The sequence below is a fragment of the Podarcis liolepis genome, assembly GCF_965112155.1.
Source record: "Podarcis liolepis genome assembly, chromosome: 8".
NCBI classification, from domain to species: domain Eukaryota; kingdom Metazoa; phylum Chordata; class Lepidosauria; order Squamata; family Lacertidae; genus Podarcis; species Podarcis liolepis.
The window spans coordinates 32756818-32770428 of NC_139560.1; the positions used below are offsets into that span (position 1 = coordinate 32756818).

General features: G+C 41.3%; 1 protein-coding gene across 3 annotated transcripts in view; it reads left to right on the forward strand.

Annotated features, from left to right (window-relative positions):
* Positions 1-13611, forward strand: part of STAU2 (staufen double-stranded RNA binding protein 2) — a 140895-nt gene that overhangs the window by 112778 nt on the left and 14506 nt on the right. The window lies entirely within an intron of this gene.

Here is a 13611-nt window from a genome sequence, read left to right on the forward strand (position 1 = left end):
TTTCCTTTCCCAACTAATTATTTTATACTGAACACCATGTCATTTCTGAATGTCAAAACTGATTTGCTCTGTTAACTTTGTTCTTTGTGTTGGACATAATTGGACAGATCTTGTCCCATGATAAGTGAAATGTAGAGATCTGAATCTTATCAATACATGGAAAGGCTGCTAGTATTACATTTAGGTATAATTCTAATAGTCTTGAGGGAATACAGATAAATTTCTAGGCTAATAGTTAGCATGAATAGTTGATTCAGTTTTAAATTTTGAAAGCACCATTTTTTAAATACATGCAAGTATAGTTGAGACTTCTAACTCTTAATTCTTAAAAATTAACTGATCTGTTCATATCTCCATGTCATTGTTACAGGCATGGAAACAAGGAAATTGTTAAGCTTAATTGGTAGCAATCATTTTGCAAGGCTGCATCATTTAAGACTAGTCTAGTGTATGTCACAAATTAGGAAAAGTATGAACAAATCTGGTAGAGTGCTTAATGAACAAAATGAAGGAAGCTATAAAAGGCAATGAGTCTTCCTAGGAATTAGCAGTGTTGCCCAACTGAGGAGCCCAGAAAATGTGAGTTGATAGCAAGGCAAGTGGAAAAAAAATAATTTGACCATATTGCTGAAAACATAAGAATGAACAGCACATTTTTGCTTACATCGGAATTTGAAGGCAAGCTTTAGAGGTAGTTGGACAGTTTCTGTCAATTAAGAGCATGCACTAATGTTCCCAAAAAGTCTGTTCCTAGGATCTGTCAACCCTCTGAAGCAGAGTTATATACTTCATATTGAGTGAGGCTATGAGACATTGCGGGGGGAAGGGAGATTGTCAAAGATAGTTTCCTTCTCCGTTTTACTGACAGCTTCTCTTCTGTACAGAGGTGTGAAAAGATTGCTAAGGAAGATAGAATGATTGCAGAGAAGTTCAGTAAATTATTCAGATCAGTCTTCATTGTGAAAGATGCAGGACAGAAAGCCATACCTGAACTGCATTCTTTGTCTAAAGAACTAAGTCAAATAGGGATGACGAGATGAAATTCTAGGGCTAATTGACAAATTAAAAATTAACAAGACATTGGATCCGGATGCCATACACCTGAGAGTTCTTAAAGAACTCAAGTATGAAATTATTGATCTTCTATCAAAAATATGCAACTTGTCACTAAAATTGGCCTTCTTGCTGGAGGACTGGAGAGTAACCAACAGAACATTGATTTTTTAAAAGGGAGCCAGAGGAGAGCAAGGAAATTACAGACCTGTTAGCCTAACATCTGTCCTGTATAAATTAATTGAAACTTACTAAAGATAGAATTAACATATAGAACAGGGATGGGGAACCTTTGGGCCTCCAGATGGTGTTGGGATACAACGCTCATCATCTCCAGCCATTGGCTATGCTGGCTAGGGCTTAGATGAGTTATAGTCTATGGGGGGGGGGCACAGATTCCGCACTCCAGATATTGAAAAGCAAGCCATACTGGGAATGAACCAGCCTGGGTTTTGCAAAGGGAAAGCCTGCCTCACTAACATTCAGAATTCATAGAGAATGAGAAAAGACATACAGATAGTGGTGATCCGGTAGACATGATATACTTAGATTTCCAAAATGCTTTTGACAAAGTCCCTCACCAAAGACTTCTGAGGAAATCTAGGAGTCATGGAATAAGGAAACATGTCCTCTAAGAGATCAGTAACTAACTGAAGAACAGGAAGCAGTGAGTTGGAAAAACATTCTTGCTTTGGAAGTAAGTAAGCCTATATTGGGACTAGTGAAGTTACCTTTATTCATGAATTATGTGCTCATAACAGAAGAACCCTGCTGAATAAAGGCCATAGTGACCAACCAGATGCCCATGGGAAGCCCACAAGATGGACATCTTGCCACTTGTGATTTCAAGCAATTGGTACGCAGAGGCATACTGTCTCTAGCAGTGGAAGTAAAATATAGCTATCATGACTAGTAGCTGTTAGCCTTGTCCTCCGTGAATTCATCCAATCCTTTTTTAAAGCCATGCAGCCATCAATGCCTCTTGTGGGAGCAAATTCTTCACACACTTGGCTGTGTGAAGAAATACTTTTGTCTGTCTTGAATCTTCCAACCTTCAGCTTTCCTTGATGACCCTGCATTCTAGTATTATAAGAAAAGGAAGTGAGGATTGAGGTAGCCAACTTTTCAGATGATGCCAAATTATTCAAGATGGTAAAAAAACTGAGTAACCTCCAAGAAGCTCCAAAAAGCTATTTCCAAAATGTGTCACTGGGCAGTGGCAAATGAAGTTCAGTGTAATAAATGTACAGTGGTGTACATCACAGCAAAAAAAATCTCATGTTCACTGATGGAATCTGAGCTTGTGGTGACTAAGCAGGAAACAGACCTTGGAGTTGTGGTGTATACCTCAGTGAAAATACCAACTATGCAATAGCAGTGAAAAAGGCAAATCCCTTGCCAGGGATTATTAAGAAAGGGTTTGGAAATAAAACAGCCAGTATTTTAATGGCCTTATATGAATCTATGGTGCCATCTGCATTTGGAATACTGTGTACAGTTCTGATCATTCCATCAAAGAAGAACTGAAAGGGGCAACCCAAATAATCCAAGAGTTAGAGCACATTCTTGTTTCTTGTTTGTTATGAAAAATAGGTGACTAAGTGGGGGAAGAGATGATGGAGGCTTATATAATTAACCATGGTATGGAGAAACTGTAAATCATCATCAACCTTTTATTCGACCGTCAGTCAGAAAAAGTACATTTGTCAATACACAATTAAAAGCTCCAGGAAGATTTTAGGACTTAGCCAACACTAAAATGGGCTAAACAGATAGCCCCGTAAGGAGAAACTGTAAAAAGATGTCTTGTTTTCCATACCATAATAGTAGAATTTAAGATTTGATCATCCATTGAAATTGATTGACAGATTCATGATAGAAAAGGGGAAAGAGTTATTTACACAGTGGATAAGTAATTTATGGAATTCTCTAACACAAGACGTGGTGATAACCATGAGTTTATAGATTGCTTTAAAAGGAAGTTGAACAGGGTAATTGAGAATAGGGTTTAATATGACTGTTAGCATTGTATGCATCTGAATATTGGTGATGGTGGACAGCAGACCTCATTAGAGTGCTGTTATTTATTTGTTGCACTTATATCCCTCCTCTTCTCCAAGGAGCTCAAGGTGGCGTACATTGTTTTCCTTCGAACACAGGCTCCGGCAGATTATGGGGATGAGACCAATAGTGGGTCCAGTGGTCAAGAAGGTGGTATCTGCATGTGCTATAGTGGGAAGTTAAGGGCAGGTGGGGCTTGTCAATCTGGGAAGGTAGCTCATCTAGGAGGAAGAAAACTGATCCTAAACCTCCACTGCCTTGCAGGGTATCTTCAGGAGAGGGAGAAAATCATAAGGAGTAAAACCCTCCATAAATCCAGAGTGGAATTCCTAAGACAGTTGGATGGCGCCTTATACGCCTCCTTCCAGCAACTCCTGCAGCCCAGCTGGTGCCAAACGTATTGCTCTGATTTCCATTTTTTATTATGATTTTGTGATTTTTCCAAAGTACAGGGATATATTGCATACATTAGCTATATATTCTACATTTTTTTACAAGAAAAGCAATAACCAGAACCCGTTAACCCTCCACCCTAGAAAGTAGGTTGTTGAACCTAAATGATCCAGGAAGGCTGTTAGGATGTTAGTGCCATTCTTAGTTCATGCTGACGAGGACTGGGGGCTTTTTCCTCTCTAAGGTATTTTAAAGTTGTTGTCAGTCAATTTCTAAGCACTATACAGGCATTAAAAAGCACAATGGCTGCGCCCACGGGTTCACAATCCTATAGACATGACACAAAATGGGGGAAATGAATCGAGAGATAAAAGGAAACAAGCAAACATGGGTACTTGTTACTAAAGTCAAACCACTGCCTTTTTTTTTTGTCATGAACTCCTTTAACTTAAAGTGCCATGGATTAAACTTGGCACCTGGGGCATACAAAACTCTCCTTCTTAAGCTGTGGTCCCTCCCCCTTCACAGAGTTGTGAGAATGAGCACACTGGCTTTCCACAGGGTGATTGTGAGGGTGAGCACAATAAACACTGCAAAGCTTCTGGCAGATTAACTGGGTTCAGCCCAAGGCACTACATTCAGACCTCTGTCATTTGAGCTGCAGATACAACTAATAGGCTCTTTTAAAATGTGCTAGTAAAAGAAGCACTTCCCTAATAAATTGCAAGCCCATTTTCTAGAAGCCCACACACCATACCATAGGGAATGTGGCTGGAGCTCTAGCAAGGTTGATACCTTTGTTCCAGGCATAGGCAAACTTGGCCCTCCAGATGTTTTGGGACTACAGCTCCCATTATCCATATTTAATAGGACCAGTGGTCAGGGATGATGGGAGTTGTAGTCCCAAAACATCTGGAGGGCTGAGTTTGCCTATGCCTGCTTTATTCCTTGCCAAATCTTAAATAACTTTCTGGTGGTGGTGGTTGCTGCTGCTGTTCGTAAATATTTTGCATTATATATGTCATGTTGCATTATAGACAGTTATCTGATTTGGAGAAGAACCATGCTTTGCATGGTTTGGTAGAACACATGCTTTGCATGTAGAAGATCCCAGGTTCAAATCCTGGCATTTCCAGTTAAGAGGATCAGGTAGCGGGTGATATAAAATACCTCTACCAGAGACCCTGAGAGTAGAGAATACTGGCCTAAGTGGACAAAAGTATCTGACTTGGTATATGTTAGTTTCCCCTTGTTCCTATGTGTTTTTATTCTATATGGACTTCAAAATGAGTTTATTTACAACTCTGTGGTTCAGCTTCTTCCCTCTTTTTGAACAAATACATCTCACACATCAAGTAATGTGATCTAAGTAATGTGAACTCATATGAATATAGGGTTACCTGATTCAAAGCTGTGGATTTGTTCCAGACTTAGCCATGCTTAGAGTAGAAATCAGTGGGACTTAATTGCGTGGCGAGTTCCCGCCCCCCACCAGGATAAATAAAGACACAAGACACCATAGTTTAAGGTTAAATGGGCAAATTAGGCCACAACTTTATTGAATTCAGGAATGAGAGGCATTGGCTTAGGCATTGGTCCCAACGACTATCCGGCTCCAGCCCATTTGCTGGAGACACGGGGAAGGGTTAACACTATATCGGGGGAGTCTCCTGCCGAGGCACGTCGACTAGGAGCTCCCCCGGGTCACTGCTCTGGGGCGTGCCTTTGGCCCTCACCTCCATAGGCTTCGGACAGGGCCACGCCCCCCGGAGTCCTTTAACGGACCACCCTTCGCTCACTGGGGGGAGGTGATGGCGTTCCTCCCCCCCCCACATCCTCTCAACCCCTTCTTACCAATGCCTACCGCCAATGCCGAAGAGTTGTGACGAGTTGCTACGAGGTAGGCGAAAAACCAAATGGCTGTAAATTGCCAATTGGGAAAAATTCCTACCATGCCCCTTGCGGCGAAAGACCGAAGTCCATAGCAAAGTCAGAGACCTACCTAAAGCCTACCTAAAGGGAGGGAGGGAGGGTGGGGAAAAACGTGGGGGCTAGTTAAAAGTCAGGTTTGAAGCTGTTTTGCAAATATATGTATAGGGATTGCTGGTGCAATTCAGGCAGAAAGGGTTTGATAAGTCTTTACAGACCATCTCAAACCCTATAAATCTTTAATACTATTGCAACTAGCAGATATTTGGAATACATTGCAAGTGGCTTTGTAATTTGCCAGATTTTGAAAGTAGCAGTTTTTAATTAAAAAAAAGAACCCAGCTATTATTAATGGCTTTAATAATGAGTGTTAAGTAGGAATGATAAAATAGCAGTTAACAGATCTAGCATACTAAAAGCCAGCTGCTTGGGATGGTTTTGGACATATCGATTTATTTTTTTGACTGTAACTGTAGATGGAGAAAAAGCAGGCCTGCAGTTGTGGAGTTAAGCTGTGTCAAATAAATGTTGTTGACTGCCAGTTGGAAAAGTTCCTAAAGTACTAGGATCAAAATATTGAAGGAAATCTGTTACCTGGCTGGTGATGTCTCTCTAAGGTGGGCAATGTATAAAACAGGCCTACAAATGGCCAGTTAACCATATTGTGCTCTCACCAGCCCATTATTTTCTGCTGTAGTGGATGGACGATCAATCCTCTTGGTCCCTCCCTCTCTTGGAATATTACACTATTGCCCTCTGTAAGAATGAGTGTGTAAAAGCCTCATTTTTGTCTGGAACTAATGTTGTTCTGCTGTTGGCTTCCATGAAAACAAACACTCAGGGTATGTCACTGTGTTCTTTGTAGCTGTTGATAACATTCTCTCTCTCTCTCTCTCTCTCTCACACACACACACACACCTTGTAGGCATATTTTGCCATTTTCAAATAAGCGGCAACATATGTTTGGGTCAAATCATTTGGCTGATTAGAACCCTGAAGTATTTGTAAACTTACAGCTAAACTACCATGGAGGTCTACAAAGTTACACAGTGTAACGAGATCCAAACGGTAGACCCGATAACTAAGGCTCAGAGTCGTACTGTATAGAGTTCTTCTATAAAAATTGTTCTGCCATAGTAACGAATAGAGAAAATTATAAAAAGTAAGAGAAAATACACAGTCTCTCTCTGCTCTTCCAGAAAGAAAAACAATCCCGACCATTTTTCTGCGCCAGATGCAGGCAACTTCTAAAGAGACTTGAATGAGCAATTACACCTTGAGGTTGAAACCTGAGACGCATTTCTCCAGCCTATGATTCAGTATTTCTGCACCCAGTGGGGGCTGGGAAAGATAACAGCAGCCACCCAGCTTAATAGTACACTTTGGGTTCCCCAAAGATTGCCAGAGCCTTCCAAGGGAGAAGAAAGGTAAATCAGACCCTGCCACATCTAATTTGAAAAACGGGGATCAAACGAACCCTTTCTTACAAGTTAGAATTTTGGCTGTCTTGATGCATTGCAGTGAAGGAGTGAGATACTAGCCAGCCAGTCTCTCTGTTTAATTTTTCTCCCTTCCTGAAAATTCACTTCTTAACCACCAAGCACCAAAAGTTAGGATTATTGGATGTTGTTGTGGGTTAGGAGAGAATGTGTTAGAGCTTAGCAGCAGGAGCAGCAGACCCAGGTTACAAATTCAGTGACCAGGAACAAATGTGCCCTTTTCTTTATTTTTCAGCCAAAGTCCTGGATATAGGACTTTAAATGTTGCTTTTAAACCTTGTCATCCCATATCTACATACTAACCATTCTGCTCTTAGTTTCTTCTGACTCATGGACACTTTTAAGGTGACATATACTATTATTATCAATTAGTACAGATCAGGGGTGGGCTTTGCTTAAAGCTCTAGAACTTCTTTATTGTCATTTTAGTTTTAAACCAAAAAAAATTTTTTTGGAATCCAAGATGAATGCTATTATTGCAAAGTTCAGAAAATGATTGCTAAATATCACTATCCTTGCTTTAAAGACAGGGAATGCTATCTTTGCATATGGTTTCTAAGACCCCTGAGAATGGGTCCAGCCCTTTGGTATAAATGCCACTGATTAAATATATATGTGTGTGTTTTTATTTTCATTATCAGATTTTAAAGGTGGCCCAAAAAGTTTCGCAAGCTGGATTATACACAATCAGCTGTAGGGTGTTTCTGCTATCATGTTTGCAAGAATAGTGGACTGAATGTGGAATGTGGCATATTGCATACCCAAGCAATGGCAGTGTGCCAGAGCAATGCAATTTATAATTAGAAGAGAATATTTCTGTATCATAAAATGTAAAGAAAATACATAAATCAGTGCCATCCTGGTGGTCTCCATTAGCACAATAGATATCTCAGTTCACTGCTCTTTCCCGTTACACATGCAGTTCAAACACTTTGGGAGTAACATGGTTTTTCCAAGCACAGGAAATTCAGGGAGTGACCACAGACCTCTGGAGTCTGATTATTGCATTGTTGCCAGGCAATGGGCATTTTGTGAGAGCCTCCTGCACATTTGCTCATTCAGCGAGTCTTTGTTTTGAAATGAAAAAAAGCAGGGTAAGCCCTATCATTGGGCAAAGTGAGATGACCTCTTCAGGTGGCAGCCTCCTTCCTATCCTAACTTTCCCCCTAGCCTTTCCCCTCGACCCTCTAAAGTAGCCTGCCATCTCAGGTACACTATCCTGTCACCGTTGTTGAAGTAAGATTCAGCTGCCAGTCCAGATGCTTTCTGTACGTCTTATCCCTCACACCAGGCAGCAAAATATATTGAACCCACCCCGAAGAAAGGAGAACAGGGCAATTCTTGGGATTTCCTTGCCAAAATCCCACAGAGGTTGAGAGAAGGGTTAAAATAGTTTCAGGTTGTTGGAGACTGTCAAGTCTTAAGCAATGGGAATGTTTTGGTGTGGATATTAGGTACAGTAGGTGTAGGAACAATCAAGATTTGGTCACCCGTTTTAGTAATCCATGATTAATAATGCAGCTCATTATGTGTTTCTGCAATGCCAGTCATGCCCAAGCTCAGGTATGGCACATGGCCTTGGTATTAAATGAAATTATTGGATTGTCTTCAATGTCATTCTTTCCATTAGAAAGCCATCACTGATCATCTGGACTTCCACTCAGAAATAATGTCCCTTCTGAAAAATCCTGTCATTTCCCCACAGTCACATTCCTAGTTAGAATATTCAGAAAATATTGGAAGAGCACTGAAAAATATAATGCAGTTCAAAAACTTTAGTAACCCCAAGAAACAGTATAAAACCCGACTTGTGGGCCTCCCCCTTTCTTTAAATGGAGATAACTTGGGCTAATCCACTTCTTAGCATCTGGTGAGGAAAAAGAATTCTTACTGTGGCAAAAATTAGCTTTGGGAATAACGGTGGTTGCCAGCTGCATAAACAGCACTCACCCAGCGGCATTGTTCAGTCATTGGGAGTGCCTAGATTCTCATCTGATTAGTGACAATCTGTAATTAATATTGCAGTTTGTAAACTTTAGCAAAGCAAGCAGGCCACTAACCTGCTTTGTGGAGGAAGAGCTAAGTGGATGGGATTCTGCAGGGTGATGAGCCCTTCCTGAGAAGTGAAGAGTATGCTATACTCCTTCTGGAACTGGTGTGTGGTGATCCTGCAGGAGATGACCTTTTATTCATTATTAGAGAGAGGGGAGAGAAGAGACCTCCCCTTGTGAAATGCTCAGCACTCTTTGTACAAATTGACTGTGCTGGGTAGTGGGAATTGAGAGAGATCGCAACCTCTCAGGGTGCATTCTGTACCCTGCAGGATTGGGCTTACAGTGTTTTTTAGTGCCCTGGTCTATTTCAGGAGGCTTTTCTTTATTTCAGCATTTTCAATAGGAGTGTACACATCTGTCTTTATACCCAGCAGCTTTCCTGGCCCACAACAAGTCCTCTGTGAGTTTCCCCAACCAAGCTCAGTGGGATCTCTGTCAGCTGCAAGATTTATGTCATCTTTTTCAGCCCTGAGAACTGTTCCTTAAGCTTTTCACATCTGGATTTAATTGGAAAGACATTAAAAGACATTAAGTGTGCTGGAAAAGCATATTTTAGGGAGGATCTTTATAGGCACTTCCATTAAAGGAGCTAACAGTTAGAGGTTGAAGTGGGATGCAGACAAGTCATCAGCTGTTATCAAGGACAAAATTGCACTGCTAACTGCTTCACAGCAGTTCTTCATCGAGACCCTGAGCCTGTTTCTGACCTTTAATCAGGAGCCTGGTACAATTGAACAAACATTATGATTTTGTAAAAGAGAGCACACTTGGGCATTTTTCATTTGTAGTTTTGTCTCAACTGGAGACACCTTAATGTAGAGTTGAGAAGGCAAAAAATGAGACCTTGTGGATCATAGGCAGAGTGAAGATGCCTACTTTGTAGGACCATAACCCTGCTGTGACCCATTATGGCAAGCCAAGATAATGGCCATCTTTAGGAAAGAAGCAGAATGTTTTTGACTGATTGATTGATTGCATTTGTATCCTACCTTTCTTCCAGCGAGCTCAAGGTGGCATACATAGTTCTCCTCCTTCCCATTTTATCCTCACAACAATCCTGTGAGGTAGGTTAGGCTGAGAATGACTGACTGGCTGGCCCAAGGTCACCCAGTGAGCCTTGTGGCCAGGTGGGGTTGTGACCCCTGTTCATCCAGGTCCTAGCCAGACACCCTAACCACTACACCACATTTGTTGGGCCATCATTTGTTGGGCCGTAATCCTCATCTATAGCTTCATGTGTTGTTTAATGCATATGTGGAGGTCTCAAAAATTCCATTTTGGTGGGGGCAGTTCTGCAGTATAAATCCATTTGTTGTTACGGACTGGCTGGACACAGAGGAATAGTGGGAGGCAACAACTGGGGAACCCCCAAGGGAAGAAGGCTCAGAGCCAGGGGATTGGTGGTGGGATGATGATGAGTGGTCAGAGGAAGAAGAGGGAGCAGACTGGTAGGAGGAGATGTCAGAAGCTGAAGAGGTAACAGGGTTTAGTGAAAGTCTGTGGCAGAGAGAAATGCAAAAGCAGGAGAGGAGGGAAGCCAACGGACAGAAATGAGTCCGGCTGATGAAGAAGCAAGGGTGTCTTCCCCCTCTTGCTGTGACAAGTTCCCATTCCCCCTGGTCTCCTGGGACCAGGAGAGGTATGAAGTGGGAGGAGCAAAATCAGGCACGCCAGCCTAGTCTCAGATTGCTTGGGAGAGGCGGAGACTTACGCAGCTGTGGGAAGGCGTGGACCTTCAGTCTCCTTGCTGCCTCATAGGGGCAAGGCCTACCCAAGAAGAGTTTCTATGCTCATTAGGCCTGGCACTCCTGAGTAGATCCTGTTCTTCTAATAAAGAGTTAACTTCACTTACTCTGTGTGATTTATTGCTGACTCGCTCCTGACATTTGTGTACCCAAAACTGCCCAGTTTGATGACATGAATGGAAACAAACCTGAATTTAACAAATTGGTGTTAGTGTAAAAGATAAAAGTAAGGTAGCTATGAATTCTCTTGCTTGTCTTGGACAAGTCATTCTCTCACTTCCCAGTGTGTATCATGAAATGGATGTGGTTTCCTCACCTAATTTTTCTGAAGAGAAGTGAGGTAATTATTGTAAAGATCGTAGTGCTAATAGCAGGATAATAACACTAGAAATTTAAGTATTAAAATACCCTTGTATATTGTACATCACAGTAAAAAGTTTAATGTGGAATTGGATCTTAGCAGGAAGTCATTTGCAGTGGTTAAATCATGCGCTGCTGTTTACAAATAATTTAAGGTGCCTGACTCTGTGTGGACTGACAGGCAGTTAAACGTAAAGGTCTTTTCATCTGGGAGAACAGTCATGTAATCCTCCTTTTCTTGAACTTAATATATTCTTAAAATAAATGTGATATTCAAAGACTTGTTTCTAGAGCAAAAGCATCTGTAGCTAAACAAATAGACCTTTGAAATAATATCCTGTCTGTCTTTAAAGTGAAAAATAGTGTGTGTATGTGTGTGTTTTCCCCCCTTTTTATCTTTCAATAAAAGCAAAACAAATAGTACAAAATCTTCCTCTGTAAACCATCCCAGCAAAACAAATGGATTTGCTTTATGGTCATCCATCTACTCAGGGCAGGCGGAGGGGGGGCCAGTTGCATTCATTGTCGGGAGCACATTCACATGAACTTCCTTTACAAAGTTACTTCCTCGCAGATAATGTTCTTAGTTAATATTCCCCTTCTACATACATATATGGACAACACATCAGGTTTGGCAAGAGGATGGGTGGGAAGAAAAAGTATTATGAAAACAATGTTTCTTCGTTTGTTTAACAAAAAATATATGCTGCCTGATTTGTAGCAAAACCTCTGGGTGGGACTGCAGAATTTCAGGACTGGCCCTACCATTAGGGAGGGTGAGGGAACCATATCTGACAGCTGGTGCCTGGGTGGTTATGGTGGCAGTCATTCAGCTGTTTCTTCTGAGCCCTCTGACCAAGCTGTTCAGTTGGAATACAGAGCTATGTGTGCCGTGCAGACTGTCCTGCCCTGTCATAACTACCCTGCTGCCCTAAGGTGCGGTGAAGGATGCTGCGCTAAGGCTAGTGTTAATGTAAGATTGAACTGCCAGTCCAGTTGGTTTCTGTATGTGGAATGGGACAGAAGCACCTTTTTCGCCTTTGCTTCAGGTAGCAAAATGCCTTGAGTTGGCCCTGCAGAATCCTTCACTGCATACAGTACAGTGGTACCTCAGGTTAAGTACTTAATTCGTTTTGGAGGTTTGTTCTTAACCTGAAACTGTTCTTAACCTGAAGCACCACTTTAGCTAATGGGGCCTCCCGCTACCACCATGCCGCCGAAGCACGATTTGTGTTCTCATCCTGAAGCAAAGTTCTTAACCTGAGGTACTATTTCTGGGTTAGCGGAGTCTGTAACCTGAAGCGTATGTAACCTGAAGTGTATGTAACCCAAGGTACCACTGTACTAGTTTAGAAATATTCTTGATCTTCAAAAATCTACTGGTGTTGGTGAACACTTTCAGCCACATACAAGATTCCATACACCAAATTAATGTACTAATATACTGTGGCCGAAAACCAAGAATAGTCAGTCTAAATGAAGTAAGTAAATAGGTCACATGTAATGTTGGCATCCGTCTGTCTTCGGAGACAATGGAAGAGTGAGCCTTTGTGAGTAAAGTCAAACCATTGGAGAGTTACAGCATGTGCTGGGGTTGTAGAGACTGATACGGGAGAGACATGTTTTATTGCTGGTGGGGCAGATGGACGTGTCCAGTTTTGCTGCTACAGGTGCACCATAGCGTTTCTAATAATTTATTATTTATACCCTGTCCATCTGGCTGGGTTTCCCCAGCCACTCTGGGCAGCTTCCAACAAAATATTAAAAATACAATAAAACATCAAACACTAAACCTTCCTCCCAGCAGTCTCCAGTCATGCAATATAAAACTGAAAATTTGACTCTAATGTGCCTATCCATTTGTATTAAACTACAACTTAAGGTATTAAGCCAAAGCAAAAAAAGTAAAACTTTAAGAACTGATTCCCTTTTGTGTTTTGTCCCTTTTGAATTTACAATTGTTGGGCATTCATAAGGCATAGTGCAGCCTACAAAAGCAATTGAAAGAATTTCACTACAGGTAATTTGAGTAGGAGAGCGTCACACATGTCTTTAGTTGAACCTTAGTCCATGATTATATATGGACAGCTGCCCCACATAAACCGTAAATGCAGGTTTGGTTTACTTTGTTGTTGTTGTTCTTGTTGTTGGCAGGTAATTAATTAATTAATTAATTAATTTTGTATAATGCCCTTCATCCGAAGATCACAGTGCGTTTCGCAACATAAAAATACAGAATGTGCAAAATACATAATAAAAACAAGAACAAAAACAAACCAATACTTTCCCTCCTACAAACACATTTAAAAGTAAACAGATTTACTTAAGATATTTTATTCTACGCATGAGCAGTTGCAGCTGTCCTTGGCTCACATTTACACAGACAAGTTAATGTATGAATCAGATAGACATGGTACAGCTGCCAGCACTCCCTGTGAGTGAAACGGCCGTATAAATTACCACCACAGTAATGGGAATTGCTGCTGGCCATATTCATGATAAACCAATCCCCCATAT